A 15286-nucleotide genomic window follows, 5' to 3' on the forward strand; every position below is an offset into this window, starting at 1 on the left:
TCACCCTCATTTCTGGTTTCATCTTGTCTTTCCTCCCTGTTTCTCCTTTGTGCAGATTTTTTTCATCTATTCATTTTATATTTTATTTTCTCTTGATTCATTGTGTGCATTTTTCTAAGCTGCCTGAAACCTCTTTTGGCATAAAATCAGCATAGGAAACATGAATAACCCACAGCGAAACAAAAACATGCATTATTATTTGGGGACATGGTTCACCTCCTTTACTTAATTCATGCACCGTGAGGCCAGGGACAATGATTGTTTATTCTCTTTGCATCTTGCTATGAGTACAAGGCTTTGCAAAAATTGTACCAAGGACTCCATGGATGTCTGTTAAATTGTAAAGAGTTGTTTCTGAGTCCGTGCAGCAAAGCAGTGGACTCTATGTTCACCGCATGATGACAGAAAAACCAAGTGCGCTTCCAACCCCGTTATTTTTTAAGCATCTTCCATGGGCTGGGCTGTGAGGTCTGGAATGCTGCGTGCCATCCCTCATGTCCAGGGCCCACAGTCTAGTAATGATCACAGACACAGAAGATGCAGCAAGTTACAGCGAGAAACATGGTCAGGATGCAAAATGCAATGGGAAAACGAGCAGGGGGTCACGTGAATTCACACTGGGCTGGAAAAGCCTCATCTCTGTATCTGAATGCGCTCTCTGCGAAGAGCATAGGAAACAAGGGAGCTACAGCTGTAAAAGTAACTGGCGGTGACCTGACTTTCCTAAGCTCCATTATGAGCCCGGTGGAGAGGCCACTTTTCCGCTTTCCGCAGGCATTGCACGTGTGCATCCCTCACCGCTGCCTCCACCACTTGGCTTTGGAGGAGGCATTATTGAAGTTCAAATGTGTCAGATTACAATCGCTTGGAGGATAAAGTCCCAACTTTGTAGTTCTCTGATCCTCTGGAAGATGTGCGTGGAGGTGTTCAGTGATGTTTTCAGATGACGGTGATTTCCCCCCCAAACCTGTGTATTAAATACAATGAAACAGGATTCACAATTCACCCCAGGCGATACAGTTTACTGAATGTTTTATGTAGCTATGACCAAAACCCAGAAAAGGATCAGAAGCCTCCGCGTAGCAGCCCCTGGGCTCTCTTCAGTGCTGGCTGCTGCAATCAGGCAGAGCCGCAGCTACGGATTCCACTGTGGAGAGTGTTGTAGAGTTGGCTCTGCGTTAGTATTTATGATAAAACTCACACTCGTGCGGGCCCAGACACTTCTAAATGTAGACACAGTTTTTTAGTTGCATGCATGAACCCAAAGCCACTATTAAATTTTATATTTCCCGAGTGGCAAAATGACCAGGAGTATGTTGAGTGACAAAGAAATACAAGGGTAAGGCTTCCGGGATTAGGGCAGGAGGGCGGTGCTGTAGGGCATCAAATCCTGGGTAAACATTAGGATCTACATCGGAATGCAGCCTTGCCCTCATTTTGATAGAGCTGTGGTGCTTTTCACTCCAGCGTCCCCTTCAGCTCCGTATTTCCCTGTTCAGGGCCCTGTTGTACACCTGCCCCCGCCCCCAGTTTACACCTGAGACTCACCAAGAGCACAGTTGGCCTTGTGTCTGCCCCAGCAGCGTCTCCTCCGTGTGGGGAGACGGCCACGCCGTTCACAATGCTACACTACCGGGAAACTCGGGCCGCCTGTTTTCTGGACAGGTGCGTAAGTCCCGCCTCCCCGGACAGGCGCGTAAGTCCCGCCTCCCAGGACGGGCGCGTAAGTCCCGCCTCCCCGGACGGGCGCGTAAGTCCCGCCTCCCCGGACGGGCGCGTAAGTCCCGCCTCCCCGGACAGGCGCGTAAGTCCCGCCTCCCCGGACAGGCGCGTAAGTCCCGCCTCCCTGCCCTCCCTCTCCTCTACGTCTTCCCTGCTGTTGTTGCCTTAATTCTAGTCCTCGTCGTCTCTCACTTTGATAACTGGTTTCCCCTTACGGATTCACATGTTTAAAACACCATCTCTATGTTGCTTCTTCTAAAATACATCACATCCACACTGTGCCGTTGTAAGGCACCTGGGTGGCCATCAGGGTTAAGTTCGGCCAAAGGTCCCTTTATTGGCCCCCACCCCATCACCTGGCCATTTGTCACTCCAACCCAACTGCAGGTTTGATGCCTCTCTCGCCTGGCACCCTTCCTCCTCCTGTCCGCCTGCTGAGCTTCTGCCCTCCTTTAACAAGCACGATTGTGTCTTCTCTACAAAGTGCTTCCTGATTTTCTCATGCAGGGTCTTGCCCCCGTCTCTATATCCCCTTATACACCTTTATTATGATTACGTGGGTCCATCTGTGTGCCCAGGAAAAAGTCAATGTTTAAAGAACATTTTAGCTGTTATTTCATGTGCACATCTCTCCAGTAATTATGTATTTACATGGTCGTCTCCTTCTAAATTGGGCTCTGCTGGATAGCAGGGACCCTGACTTACCAAGTCTGATTCCTGTGTGCCTAGCACGATCCTGGCACATAGCCAGGATCTGTCGTTGATGATGATGGGAGAGATCACGACTAACCTCATGGTGAATTCCACTAGCATCCTTAAGTAGAATTGGCTGGGCACTTTTTAAATACTGATGACAATTTCAGATCCATTACGCCCAGATTTCATCTCCACATTTTAAAAACAGTGTGGTAAAGCTGGCAGTGATACAAAAGAGAAAAGGAGAAACACAATCACAGTGATAAAAAAATTAAGTCCCATGAAAAATGAAAGAGTAGTTGAGTGTTCCTTAGCTCTGCACATCTCACTTTTGGTGTCTGTGAAATGAGGAGCTGGCAGTGGACCAAGTCTACGTCCTCTTCTGGTTTGTAAGGAGCCCGATGCTAAGCTGCAGCTGGTTGGCTTAGGGAGGACAAGGGAGCAGAAGTTATTTGGGGTAAAACTTCACAAGTTGCTCCTTGTTGCCTTAAGGCTGATAATGAAGAAGTGGTTTAAATTTTATAGGGAGGGTGTATAGCTAAAATGAATAATTTCTTGGCAATAAAAGAGAGAAAATAATGAAGTAGCTGAGAGAAGCCTTTGCATTTATAGATTTTAAACAAAGAATCACTGTTTTGGATTGCCTGGGTATCACCTGCCTGGAAACCAAAGAGCTTCGACACTGCTGCTTTCGTATTGACTGATGGATTCTTGCCCTTCCTTCCTTCCAACCTTGATAAGGAGCAGTGGCCCAGGGGCCATGAGTCAGAGTTCAGCAGGTGAGATGGCTGCCTGGCCCAGGCTGGGACAGAGGCCTGAGGAGGGATGGCTGCAGCTCAGAGGAGGAGACGGAGCACAGCCTGAGTGGTCCAGCAAGGTGTGCCAGCAGGGGGTACCGCCTTCCAGCAAGAGGGGACCGATGCCAGACTGCGAGACAAGAGAGGAAGGAGATGGGGCTCTTCTCAGGGTGGGTGTGGCCCCCCCATGCTGCTGCCTTCTGTTGGTCGCCCGCCCTCTCTGGGCCCCTTTCTTTATTAGTAAAATAACTTGTCCACTTTTGAACACATGCTGGGTACTTTCCGAAAAACTCTCCCCACATTCTGCTGGGGGTAGCTGTTGTCCTCCCATTTTAGATGAGGAAATTATGATCCAAAGATGTTAAACAACTCTAGGAGGCCACATGGCTGGTAGGAAGCACAGCAGGCATTCCCACCTGGGACTACCTGCCTCATGCTACTTTTAAAAATGTCAGCTCATCTCCTGTACAGATGAGGATAGCAGCACCTAGAGAGAGTGCTGAAGAAGGGTTTTGAGAATGGGGAAGCATTATTCAGATGTAAGGCATTAGTAGATAAGAGAGATTTATTTCACAGACAGAGATTTTGAGCCTCCCTGGATGGGAGATTAAGAACATATTTGCTCTTTTCTTGTGAAAGTGTACATGTGTATATGTGATACGTATTAGGGTGTGGGGTTATCTAACACAAATCTTGATTAATGTCTTGAAAAATTTTTATTTCAAAGGGTGGAAAAGGTTGCATTCTTCATTGAACACATTAGTCATATGTTATTCTGTCTTAACATATGACATATTTCCATCCTGAAAAAGTTAATGTTTTTGTAAGATTGGCTAGTTATCACAGTAATTACAACTGTGTGTGTGTGTGTGAACTCATAAGATAATATGTCAGCTCATAAGATTATCAGGTTCAATGTACAGAGCCTGAGCCATGAGCTAATCTGCTGATTATTACACTGTGCCTCTGGTGAGGGCACACAGGTCTGGCCAGAAGCAGATGGACTTTATTCACCCAGGGAGAGTGATAATAATCCTACCATTCACTGCCTGGGTGTCTTACTGGTTTTATGAACCAGAATTTATAAAGATAATAATGAGGGCCGTTAATCTTTGGACCCTACTGGCTAGTTTGGGACTAGATATGATGTCACCACAACCCATTTGGGAGCTTAAATTCTGACTGATGTCCTCAAGGCACTTTATAAAATGGACCAAAATGTGCATGGCTGACATTCCATAGCAGGTGGTCACAGTCTGGGAAAAACAGGCACTTGGACCTTATCACATCTTGTCCCAGGGCCCCATGGAAACGTATTTCTCCATGACTTTGTCAGAATGTGCATTCCCACCTGAATTCTGCAGCCAAGCAAAGCTGACTTAATAGCCAAATGGTAAAAATGATTCCATGGTGAATGTCTAAGTTCCTGAAGACTCAATCATTAGCCAGGCTGGACCTGCCCATGAGCCTCTCACCTTTGGGGTCCATCATCGTTCCCACCCGCTCTGGTCACCAAGTAAGTCTGACAGCAGGCAAGTGGCCAGCTCCCCTGTGGTGTGGCCCCTGAGGTCTTTTAGGCCTGTGGGATGGATTAAAGGCCATATCCCAAGGAATACACTGATACCTGGTCAGTTTTCTTTGTGATGTGCATCATGTACAGAGGCAGTATTGCCTGTGGGGGCAAATAAACTGGGTTCTAACCTCAGCAGCATCATATGAGCCATGCAACCTTGGGCAGTTTTCCTTCTGAGTCTCAATTTCCTTGTGTTTCTATCTACCCAGGACTATTGTGGGAATCTTACTGGACCCTAGAGTTGTAAGGATTTGAAATTACACATGACAAGTGCCTAGGTAGGGATTGGCAAATCACGTTCAGTAGCAGCAGTCATGATGAGTTGTGAGTGTCCTGGCATGAACGCCAGCTGGTGTCTTGGGTCGGTGTCCTCCCTTCATTGCCCACAAACCACCTTTTACTACAGGTTGTGTCCAGATAGAGGACTGAATCTTGGCTAAGAAGAAGATTGTGGATTTCCGGAAAGGATAAATCACTGGGGGTCTCTGGGTTTTGCTCCGAAACGTGCATATCTTCCCTAACAATCGTGGTTTGGTTCTGGGGCTCTGGAAAGCCTGAGACGGCACCATACGATACAGACTCGGGAGCTTCCACCAAGTCTGAGGCCGCAGTTTGGAGGGGCAGTTTGAAGTTCTGCAGGTGACCTGTCACTGTGATGGCACAGTTTTCCAAGCTTGTGGAGGGGCCTTGCAAACCAAACAAGGGGTAAGTGGAGGCTCGTTGGTTGTGGAGCCCTTGCTGACATCATGGGTAAAGCATTTTCATCTTGTGGGTAACCGGCAGTATCCCAGCCTCCCCCCATCCACTGGCTATGATGCCATTCACCACCTCGTGGTTAAGAAACGCTCTAAGGCAGGCTTAGTGTTCCCACGTGACGGCGTTTCATCCTGGCTCCCTTCTGAAGTAGGACAGGACTGTAGAAAGCATTATCCCATTCTACAGAGAAGAAAGATTAATGACTTGCTTGAAGTCGTCCAGCTTGTGATCTCAGCATGAGGACTTGAAGCAGGGCCATCATGCTATGGGGTGACTTCATATTCGTTCTGGGGCACTGAAATTCAGAGGGTGTAAAGCTTTTGAGTGACAGCTTTTAAAGAGAGAACTAAGCTTTAGGGCTCTCAGCAACTGCATCCACCGCAAGGTCTCCAGCACCTTGCCCCCACCCTCCCTCCACAAGCCTGGCCTTGGACTGGAGATGGACAGGACGGGAGGGGTCCGTGTCCCTATGCTCCTGGCCCAGAGCTGGACATGGCCTGACGCCGCCCAGGTCTTCTGATGCCTTCTGCCGCACTCGCCGGCAATGCTGCTTCTCCTCTTCCTTCTGCCCAAAAGACACATGAAAAGCAGCGGAGGCTGCAGTGGTAGCTCTGGCCCTGCTCTGGGGGCCGGTGTACAGCTGCCTCCCTCACGCCCTGCCCATCCGTCTTCTCAGTCATCAGAACACTCACTCACATTGTCACTGGTGCTCCTCTGTCTTCCCGCCCAGCTCCCAGCGTGAGGATTGGGTCTGTCTGTGCTCTGCCCACAGCTTCTCCACCTCCTCGATGCCTCTGGGCCGTTGGCAATTCTGGCGCCCTCACATCTGCGTTTTCTTTCCATTGACTGTGTAGATCTGCGCTAACTGCTGACTTCCTTGCAAAATCTCTGGATTCTGCAACCCTTTCTAGCTGTCCCCTGCTCTCCTCCTTTTAAGACAACGGGCTTGTCTTTGTCCTTGATGTACTGAAATTTAATGACAACACGTCTAAGTGTAGCCTTCAAATCTTACCATATTTGGAATTCAGTGGACCTTTCCTCGGTTCTGGGAAGACGTGGAGCCATCTGTGAATGTGCTGTGTTCCATCCTGTCTCTTTCCTCTGCCTGGAATCCCGTGGATGAGGGTCTGATCCGGCCTCCACGTGCTTCTGCATGTATTCAGGCTTTCCACACCTTTACGGGGTGTTCTTTGACAACTTCGTGGTGTGTTCTAGCAAAATTCCTCTGTGAGAACGATCACCGCATTAATCTGATCTTTGTATGCTACTCAGCCTTTGCTACTTTTTTATCTGAAGAATTCTAGTTTTCTTTACTACGGTCTTTATTGATTCTCACTGATTTCAGCTGCTCTTGCTCCATAACCTCCTTACTGGCTTTTGAGGTACAGCAGCTCACTTTCTTTCCAGGTGGACCATGTATAATTGTGGACCATCCCCATTATAATCTTGGATGGCTGTAACGTGGTCCCCTGTGTCGGGTTTGCTGTCTCTCTTCCATTCCAGTGGCTAACCTTTGTGCTGGGTTGGCCCTTGCTGTGGCTGCTGCAGCTAACTGAAGATGAAGCGGGGCAGGGGAGCTGGAGGACGTGGCCTCTGGGTGCATTCCCCTCATGGATTTCAGTGGAACTGGGAGAGATCAGGGTGTTTGGCACCTGGGCTTTCAAGCTGACAGCTCTCTAGGCTGGCTCTCCTCGGTCGCCCCTCCCCGGGTGAGGTCTCTCTGCCAGGAGGCAGGCACCTGGGAAGCAGGAAGGTGGGAGAGAGGGCCCCCTGCAGACCCTACTCAGGAGGTCCCAACAAGCAGAAGAGCCTGGAGGTCAGGCTCAAGTCTTCCCTCCCCTGCAGCTTTCATTACTCCCTTCCCGATATTTTCTCCAAAAACAGAGGGTGTGGTTGGAACGTTATCCAGGGAAGCAATTTTTAAGCTGATTTTTACAAATATTCCAAAGTTAGCCAGTCTCCTGAAATGAATGCAGAAACTAGGTGGTCGTGTATCTCTGATGCAATGCATATATAATTGGTATATCATATTTGTCATAGGGAGGGTAGTGGATAAATGGCTCACTATTTTTCATGGCCAAGCACCATGATTTTTCCTACATATTCACAAAAGCTCAGTGCAAGAAAGAAAAGCCAGGACTCTGCAATGACCTCTCTCCTTTCCTCCCCAGTCGCCCCCTGCCACTTGCCTCCTCCCATCCCCACCCCATCCAGCTCAAAGAGGAAATCGCCTCTTGCTGCCAGTGTGGAAACCATTGCTTGGAAATGAGGCACTGAATTTTTTAGGAATGGCCTCACCTTGGCTTCCATATCCACAGGACATATTGTCGACTTTTCACTCTAATACAGATGTACGATGTGTGCCAGGAACAGCCTGGGGCGGGAGTATTGAGCTTCAAACTGCTGTGTTCAGAAGGAAAGCGAGCCCCATTACCACCCCGTCCACCACCCGTCTCACTGCTGGTCCAGTTCTCAGCCTGGTCAGAGGGCCCTGATGCTGAAGCTGTGCACTTTCTGCTTTGCCTTTAGCTGGCCCTCCAGCACTGTGGCCTCCAGTGTTCCCGGGGCCACTGGAATATTGAAAGTGATAAGAGAAGCATTAGGAAAACAAAATTCTCCAGACACGGGGTGAGAGACATGACTTTCTTTTTTTTTCTTTTCTTTTTTGAGACGGAGTTTTTGCTCTTTGTTGCCCAGGCTGGAGTGCAATGGCGTGATCTCGGCTCACTGCAACCTCTGCCTCCCGGGTTCAAGCAATTCTCTGACTTTCTTTTGAAACTGCAGGCCAAGTGATAATTATTTGTAACTGCTGGTTTTGGCTTTTCTTTTCCATTAGGGCCATTTTGTGCTTTGCTCCTGGGCGCATGCATGTCCAGCCCTCCTGCCTGGCGGGCTCTGCTGTCCTTTGTGGGTGGAAGAGCCCAGGACATTGAAGCTTGGAAGGACCTGCTCACAGACTGTGGCAGATTGTTCTCAGAGACGCTGGGTCTCTACTCATTAAACCAGGAGATCCAGTGTTTGGTCTCTCTTGTTTAGTGAGAGACCATCTGTGTGAGTTCTCGTTCTGGGAAGGATCAGAAATACATGTCTCAGTAGTTTTCTCTTGGAGTAGAAGCTGAGAAAGACCTTTAAGATCAGACTTGAGATCAAAACCACTGCCAGCTGTTGGGGAGCCATCTCCCCTCAGCGTGCTTGCCCTCCAGCCCTGAGCCGTTCAGATGAAAGAAGGAGCTGGATTTTCAGCCAGGGTCTCCAGGGAGGCACAGACCTAAATCAGACTTCCCCAAACACAATTGTTTCAAACTGAGATAGAACAACTCTGTTTTAAAGGTGGTTCTGTTTAGTATTATTATTTGTGTTTGAACATTTCTGTCCCCTTCCAAATCTTTTAAGCTCTTAGAGGCTGGGGGTTATTTCTTACGCATAGAAAGTATTTTGTCTTCACAATGCCCAAGCACCTTAATTAATATGGAGGTTAGAGAGCAAAGTGGTTGGTATTGCACAAATAAAATCATTTCTGTGAAGAACTTAGCGCAGTGTCTGACAGAGGGTGAGTTCAGAAAACGTTAGCTGTAATTATTATTAATCATATATATCTTCTGCTTTTGGGATTTTTTTTTCTGTATTTTTTTAAGAGCTGGGTCTCTCTGTGGCCCAGGCTGGAGTGCAGTTGCACAATCACAGCTTACTGTCACCTCGAACTCTTGGGGCCAAGCAAGCCTATCAACTCAGCCTCTCAAGTAGCTGGGACTACAGATACATGCCACCATGCCTGACTAACGTTTTAATTTTTGTAGAGATGGAGTCTCAATATGTTGCCCAGGCTGGTCTCAAACTTCTGGTCTCAAGTGTTCCCTCCACCTTGGCCTCCCAAAGTGCTGAGATTATAGGTGTGAGCCCACTGGGCTGGGCCCTAAGCTCTTTGAATAAGTCTGTTGAGTGGTTTCTAGGTAAAGGTGTTAGGAAGAATTTCTCACCCCCACCCTCCTATCTGGCAGCCCTCTGAGTTCACTATTTGAGTAGCACAGGTCTCCTGCACCAACAGCCAGGAGGTCATTTTTCTGGCTTTGCAAATGCTCCTCCCCTGAGGCAGGGCCAGCAGCTGTGGGGTGTGCTCCTGGCCCACCTCCAGGGCTGATTCTGATTTATCCATCAACACCTAGGGTGACCTCCTCCTTCAAATGCTCTGAAAGGGTGGCAGTGGAATTGTGACCCATGCAGTTAATGGCTCCTTAAGAAGGGTTTTATGCGAAAATACATCATTATTTATTTGCCTATAGCCAAGTCTTAAGAGCCCACTTGCCCTCCGATTCTATGACCCAATTAGGATCCCATACCATGGTAGACACGTCTGCTCCTGTGCTCAGTGGACACAGAGAGTCAGACAAATCCGCAGGGCTCTGGCTCCTTGTATAAACAGTTACGCTTTTAAACCGAGAACCATAGGAAAAGGTAGGACCTGGTAAATCTTGTCACAAGTTTAACTAAAAATACTTGAGTATTTCTCACATTTGCTTGAAGAATAACTTTCCTTGCTCACAGAAATTAAAGGAAAACCTGGATCCTGCGGATGAATATTTTGCAAGTCCACCATGCTGAATTTCTGTATCAACTTGCTTTTCTTATGTGACTTTCATCATTCCTGTTCAGTTTTTAGAGATACTAGTAAATTAAACACGGTTAGACCCACTTGGAAGAATTAAGCTGTAAGAAACCACAAAATACCAAGTCACCTAAATAGGGTTTTAGAAAGGAGTCAACGGGATGGAGAGAAATTGCCACAGGCATGATTCTTTCTCTTGAACTCTTCAAAAACGTGGAGAAATAAATCATAGTATTTGGGTTATTTCTCATGCTAATAGGGTGCCCTGCCCTCCAGACTCCAGATTTGCATAATGTAGATTAGTCAAGAGTTAAGCAGAAATTGCTGAAAATAAGATACTACTATTATGACATGAATTTTACCAATTCATGTAAAACACTGTTTTATTTTTTAAAAATCTAATAGTATCAGACATGTTAAAGCTGAAAGGACCCTTGACAATTTTCCGTCTGTCTCCCAGTCTTCTGTTCAGGCAATTTACAAAATGTGTCCATTTTACAGATGTGACAGTAGAGGCATCAATGTCACCTACAATATGCATCTCCTGTATAGCTTCAGAAATTTTTATAGGAATCAAATGTGTATTTTTATGTTTTATGTTATTTTACCTTGGCAGTTATGTTATACTTTGAATATATAGCTGCAGGTATTAGCAGCTTTGAACTTTTCGTTTGTCATAGTATCCTGTTTGCACTACCAGTTAACGCGTTACCAGAATGTAGGTTCTTTAAATTCTCTGGTCTTGCATAGTTGTTTTTTTCTTGTCGATAATTTCTAAAGTACAAAGAAATAACTTTTGTACTTACATTTAAAAGACTTCAGCATGTGTCCCATATGAAGACTTTCTAACGTGGATTAGTGTCTGGCTTTGGGCGTTTCCTTCATTGAAATGGTGGGTGTTGTAAGAAGAATACAGGTAGTGGGGACAGCGGAGTGGTAACAGGTGGATGGTGGAGGTAGATGCTAAGGTCCCGTGTCGGGCTTTACATGATGGCTCGAGGGGAGGGGACAAATGTTTGTGAGCAAGGAAGGGATCAGTCACTTTCACATTTCAGGAAGCCTCGTCTGGAAATTGTGGGGGAAACACTGAATACGGGGAGACTGCAGAGGAGACAGTTTGAAAGTTATTGCAAAGATCCAAGTGAGAGATAATGAGGCTTACATCGAAGTAATGGAGTGGAAAATAAAAGAGAGATGCCATTAAAATGAACTTGGCCTCCTCTTTCCTCCCCGTACCTCCAACCCTACACTCAGAGCTCGACCTTGACCCTCAGGCGACGGGGCGAACATGGGGCTTGTAGCCCCAAGGTGAGTGTGAGGCCTCTCGGGCTCCCTCCTGCGCGTGTGGAGCAGTGGCGGTGTGGAGGCCGTGATGGCGTCTAAGGAGCTGTCACAGAAACGGCGACCAGTCTCAGAGTCCTTAGCAGCCGGGTCCCACCCTGGGCAGTGAGGAGATCTTTATGAGTTGTAAGGCAGGTTGGAGTGTGCCAGGCTGGAGCTACGTTGAGTTTCTTGAATTTTTTGCCTGTTGCTGTTCATTGTCTGCAATAACGAAGCCTGTTGCTTTAGCTAATCCATCAACCCTCCTTCATGACCTTCTCCCATGCTTGTCTCTGCTCATGAACTTTGAAGAAAGAAATCCTGGCCTTTCCAGCCTCCCCTACACACGGGAGTGGCCATGGGGCAGGGCCCAGCTAGTGAACTAGAAAGCCAAGGCTGCGTGGAAGTTTCCGGAAAGCTGCTTGGCCTGCCTGCTGCTGTACCCACCTTGCAACTGAGACACAGCCAGGATGAAGCTGGAGACGGCATGGTTGGTTGAGAGGGAGGACGGGGTGACCCTGTGCCTTGGATGGCAATGCGGGCAACTGCCTCCGTCCCCTCTTGTTAATCTTAGCAAAACAAACCCTAACCCTGTCTTCAGCTCTGTCAGTTGGGTTTAGCGTTCCTAACTGATGGACTTTAGGAAGCTGAGGGCTGCCTACCAGTAGGTGGACGTTAAACCTGAATGTCTGGAACCAAACCACGTGCCCATGTGAGTGTGTGTGATCTTTCAAACATGCTTCAGTTACTAGCGGCCACCACATTCATGTTCAGGTCTGACAACCTAATCTTAGCAATATCAATATGTCACAAGAGTGGTAATGTCAGAAGCACCATCTACTATGATATTTTGATTTTAAAAATTGTTAAAAATTTCTTTCCATATAAAAATCTGCAAAATAATGTTTATAGCAGCTTTATTTATAATTACCCCAAACTGAAAGCAACCAGATGACCTTGGATAGGTGAACGGATAAGCAAACTTTGGTCATTCCACACAGTAGATATTATCCAGCATTACAAAGAAATGGGCCGCTGTCAGGAAAACACAGGAAGGTACCCCGAATACACATTACTTACTGAAAGAAGCAGTCTGAAAAGGCCGTGATTCCAGCTCTATGGGTTTCTGAAAAAGACAAAACTATAGAGACATTAAAAAGATCAGCAGTTGCCAGGGGCTCGGGGATGGAGAGATGAATGGGTGGAGCCCGGGGGAGTTTGAGGACAAGGCAGCCATCTTGCGTGTTACCCGAATGGTGGATACATGTCACTATGGACTCGGCAAAGCCTGTAGAACTACACAACATAAGGAACCAACCCTGATGTAAGCTATGGACTTTAGTAAACAACAACGGTCAGTATTGGCACATCACCTGTCACAGATGTGTCACGCCAGGGCAGGACGCAGACAGCGGAGGACGCCAGGGATGGCAGGACTCTGTACTGCCTGCTCAATTTTCTGTAAACATGAAACTACTCTAAAAAATAGAAATCTATTCATTCTTTTTTTTTTTTTTTTGAGACGAAGTCTCGTTTTGGCACCCAGGCTGAAGTGCAGTGTTGAAATCTCGTCTCACTGCAACCTCCACCTCCCGTGTTCAAGCGATTCTCCTGCCTCAGCCTCTTGAGTAGCCGGGATTATATGCGTGTGTCCCCACATCCGGCTAATGTTTGTATTTTTAGTAGAGACGGGGTTTTGCCATGTTGGCCAGGCTGGTATCCAACTCATGACCTCAAGTGATCAGCCTCCCAAAGTGCTGGGATTACAGGCGTGAGCCACTATCCCCAGCTATATTTTTAAAAGAAATGTTAAACAACCCCTATATTTCTTCTTTTATTTCTTTCAGTAATAAATATTATTATTTTAGAAAACAACATTTCATCCCTCAAATATTGGAAGGGACAGGAAGGGAGTGCTATTAACGAGATGGTTGGAAAGTACCTCTAAGAACAGAGGCGGTGAGGGCCCGAGTGTAGAGCAGGCCCTAAGCACAAACTCCGATGCGGACAAGATTATTAGCAAGCTTCAGTAGGCACAGAAAGGGGGCTCAGCAGCAAGCTCCAACACGGATTTTCATTTCATGAGCCGCCCTGCTTCATTTCAGAATTTCCTCTAATGCTGGACTTGAAACATAATTTTTGGGGAGGACCTGAGGGAGGCCGCTGGGCGGTTTCACAGTCGTGAGAGGATGGAAAATCCACAACTACTTTTGGTTAGGAATGCAGTGTGGCCTTTATTTTCCTCTCTCTCTTATAAAAATAAGTGGCTGAGGAAATACCTGTGAAAGATTTACTTAGCAAAGTGACGGAGCCCAGTGTGAAAGGCTCACAAGTAAGCTCACGTGAGCCTCGGAGGCTGGAGGCTGGAGGCTGCGGCAGATTCTGGGCGGTGAGGCCAGGCTGGTCAGGCAGCTGCGCTTTCCATCCCAGGCAGAGCCCTCTCTGCCCAGGCGGAGAGTTGAAGGGCTGTGGTTTCCCGCCTCTCCCAGATTTCTTTGTTTTTTCCCATTTCTTAAAAGAAGAAAAGTAAATGTTGAAATTTGCATTTCAGGAGCCATATTGAAGAATCACCCCAATAGAGTCTGCACGCTTTAGACCTGAGGCTGCAGGGGTGTGTGTGAGTGTGTGTGTGTGTGTGTGTGTGTGTATAAAACTAAGGAACGGTGTCATTTCCTGGTGTTTTTCCCACGGACCATAATACAACATAAATTCTTGTTGCTGTTCCACTCATTACCAGAGTTCAAACACGTGATTCTGGCAAAATCTAACCAAGATAACACGTAATGTAAGCATGGTTTCCTTAGAGTCATGCTCCATGAGAGATGCGGGCTCTATTGAAGTTGGGGAGTGAGGGTAGGCACAGGTGAAGGGACGGAACCCCTGGCACGGTTTCTGGCAGAGGCCGTGGGGGCTGCTGGGGGCAGCCTGTCAGCTTGCCGACTGAGAGGCGTTCTGGAGCCAGAATGCTAACACTGAATCCCAGCTGGGCACATATTAGATGCACAGCCTGGGAAAATCATTTACTGTCTCTGTGCCTCGTTACTTCACATGAGGACTTGAGGAGAATAACAGCACCTATTTCAGCAGGCTATTGCGAGAATGAGACGCACGTATTGGAAAGTACTTACCTCTCCTGGCATTGTAAATTCGCGATAAATGTCAACTATTTATTATACAGGATTAGAGCAAGTGTCTGGTAAATGCCAGCTGAAGAGTTTTGGCTAGGTTTTAGCTAGAACAGTGCCGGGCCCTTTGTGGAGTCCCTGTAAAGGCTTGTTGAATGAATAAATGGAGGAAGGACCATGTTTTGAAGGATCCAGGTCACCACTGGCATGGAGAAGACGTGCTGCCCCTGGGCAGTGGGAGACGAGACTAGAAAATTAAACTAGAAGAAACGGCAGGCAGAGGACAGTGCTGGAGAACAGGGAGCGACTCACCTAAATCGGGGACTCAGTGTGAGGGGACCGAGCGAGAAAGGCAGGTTGGATGAGGGAAGACGACCTCGCACACGAGGGTCCCGTTGAAAGGTGACCCTGCGCAGTGAGTGGTGCGGAGAAGCTGGATGTAGCTCTGCCTCAGGACCAGTGGGAGGGGCAATTGACCGTTGGTAAGGAAATCAACCATGGACCTGTGGCAATTCAGCTGAAGGATGCTGGATGTGGAAAGGAGGGCCCTTAGCCTATAGACCAGAAAATACCCCAGGATGGGATCTCAGGTTGGGCAAAACAAAGCTTGACAGAGCAGATCAACCTGAATTGAAGTTCTATGAGGCTCAACATGAACAAAAGTATGCACAGGTAGTCCTCCAGAAGAAACCTG

General features: G+C 47.5%; 1 protein-coding gene and 1 long non-coding RNA gene across 4 annotated transcripts in view; one reads left to right on the forward strand and one right to left on the reverse strand.

Moving 5' to 3' along the window:
• Positions 1-15286, forward strand: part of PDE10A (phosphodiesterase 10A) — a 661629-nt gene that overhangs the window by 23303 nt on the left and 623040 nt on the right. The gene's annotated exons all lie outside the window — the stretch shown is intronic.
• Positions 246-1691, reverse strand: LOC105717928 (uncharacterized). The gene is made up of 2 exons (XR_001107623.3): positions 1549-1691; positions 246-967 (listed from the first exon to the last, which is right to left on the reverse strand). It is a non-coding gene; the product is annotated as an uncharacterized LOC105717928 (long non-coding RNA).

Source organism: Aotus nancymaae, unplaced genomic scaffold, assembly GCF_030222135.1.
Source record: "Aotus nancymaae isolate 86718 unplaced genomic scaffold, 86718_ANA_hifiasm-v0.15.2.pri h1tg000040l, whole genome shotgun sequence".
NCBI lineage: Eukaryota > Metazoa > Chordata > Mammalia > Primates > Aotidae > Aotus > Aotus nancymaae.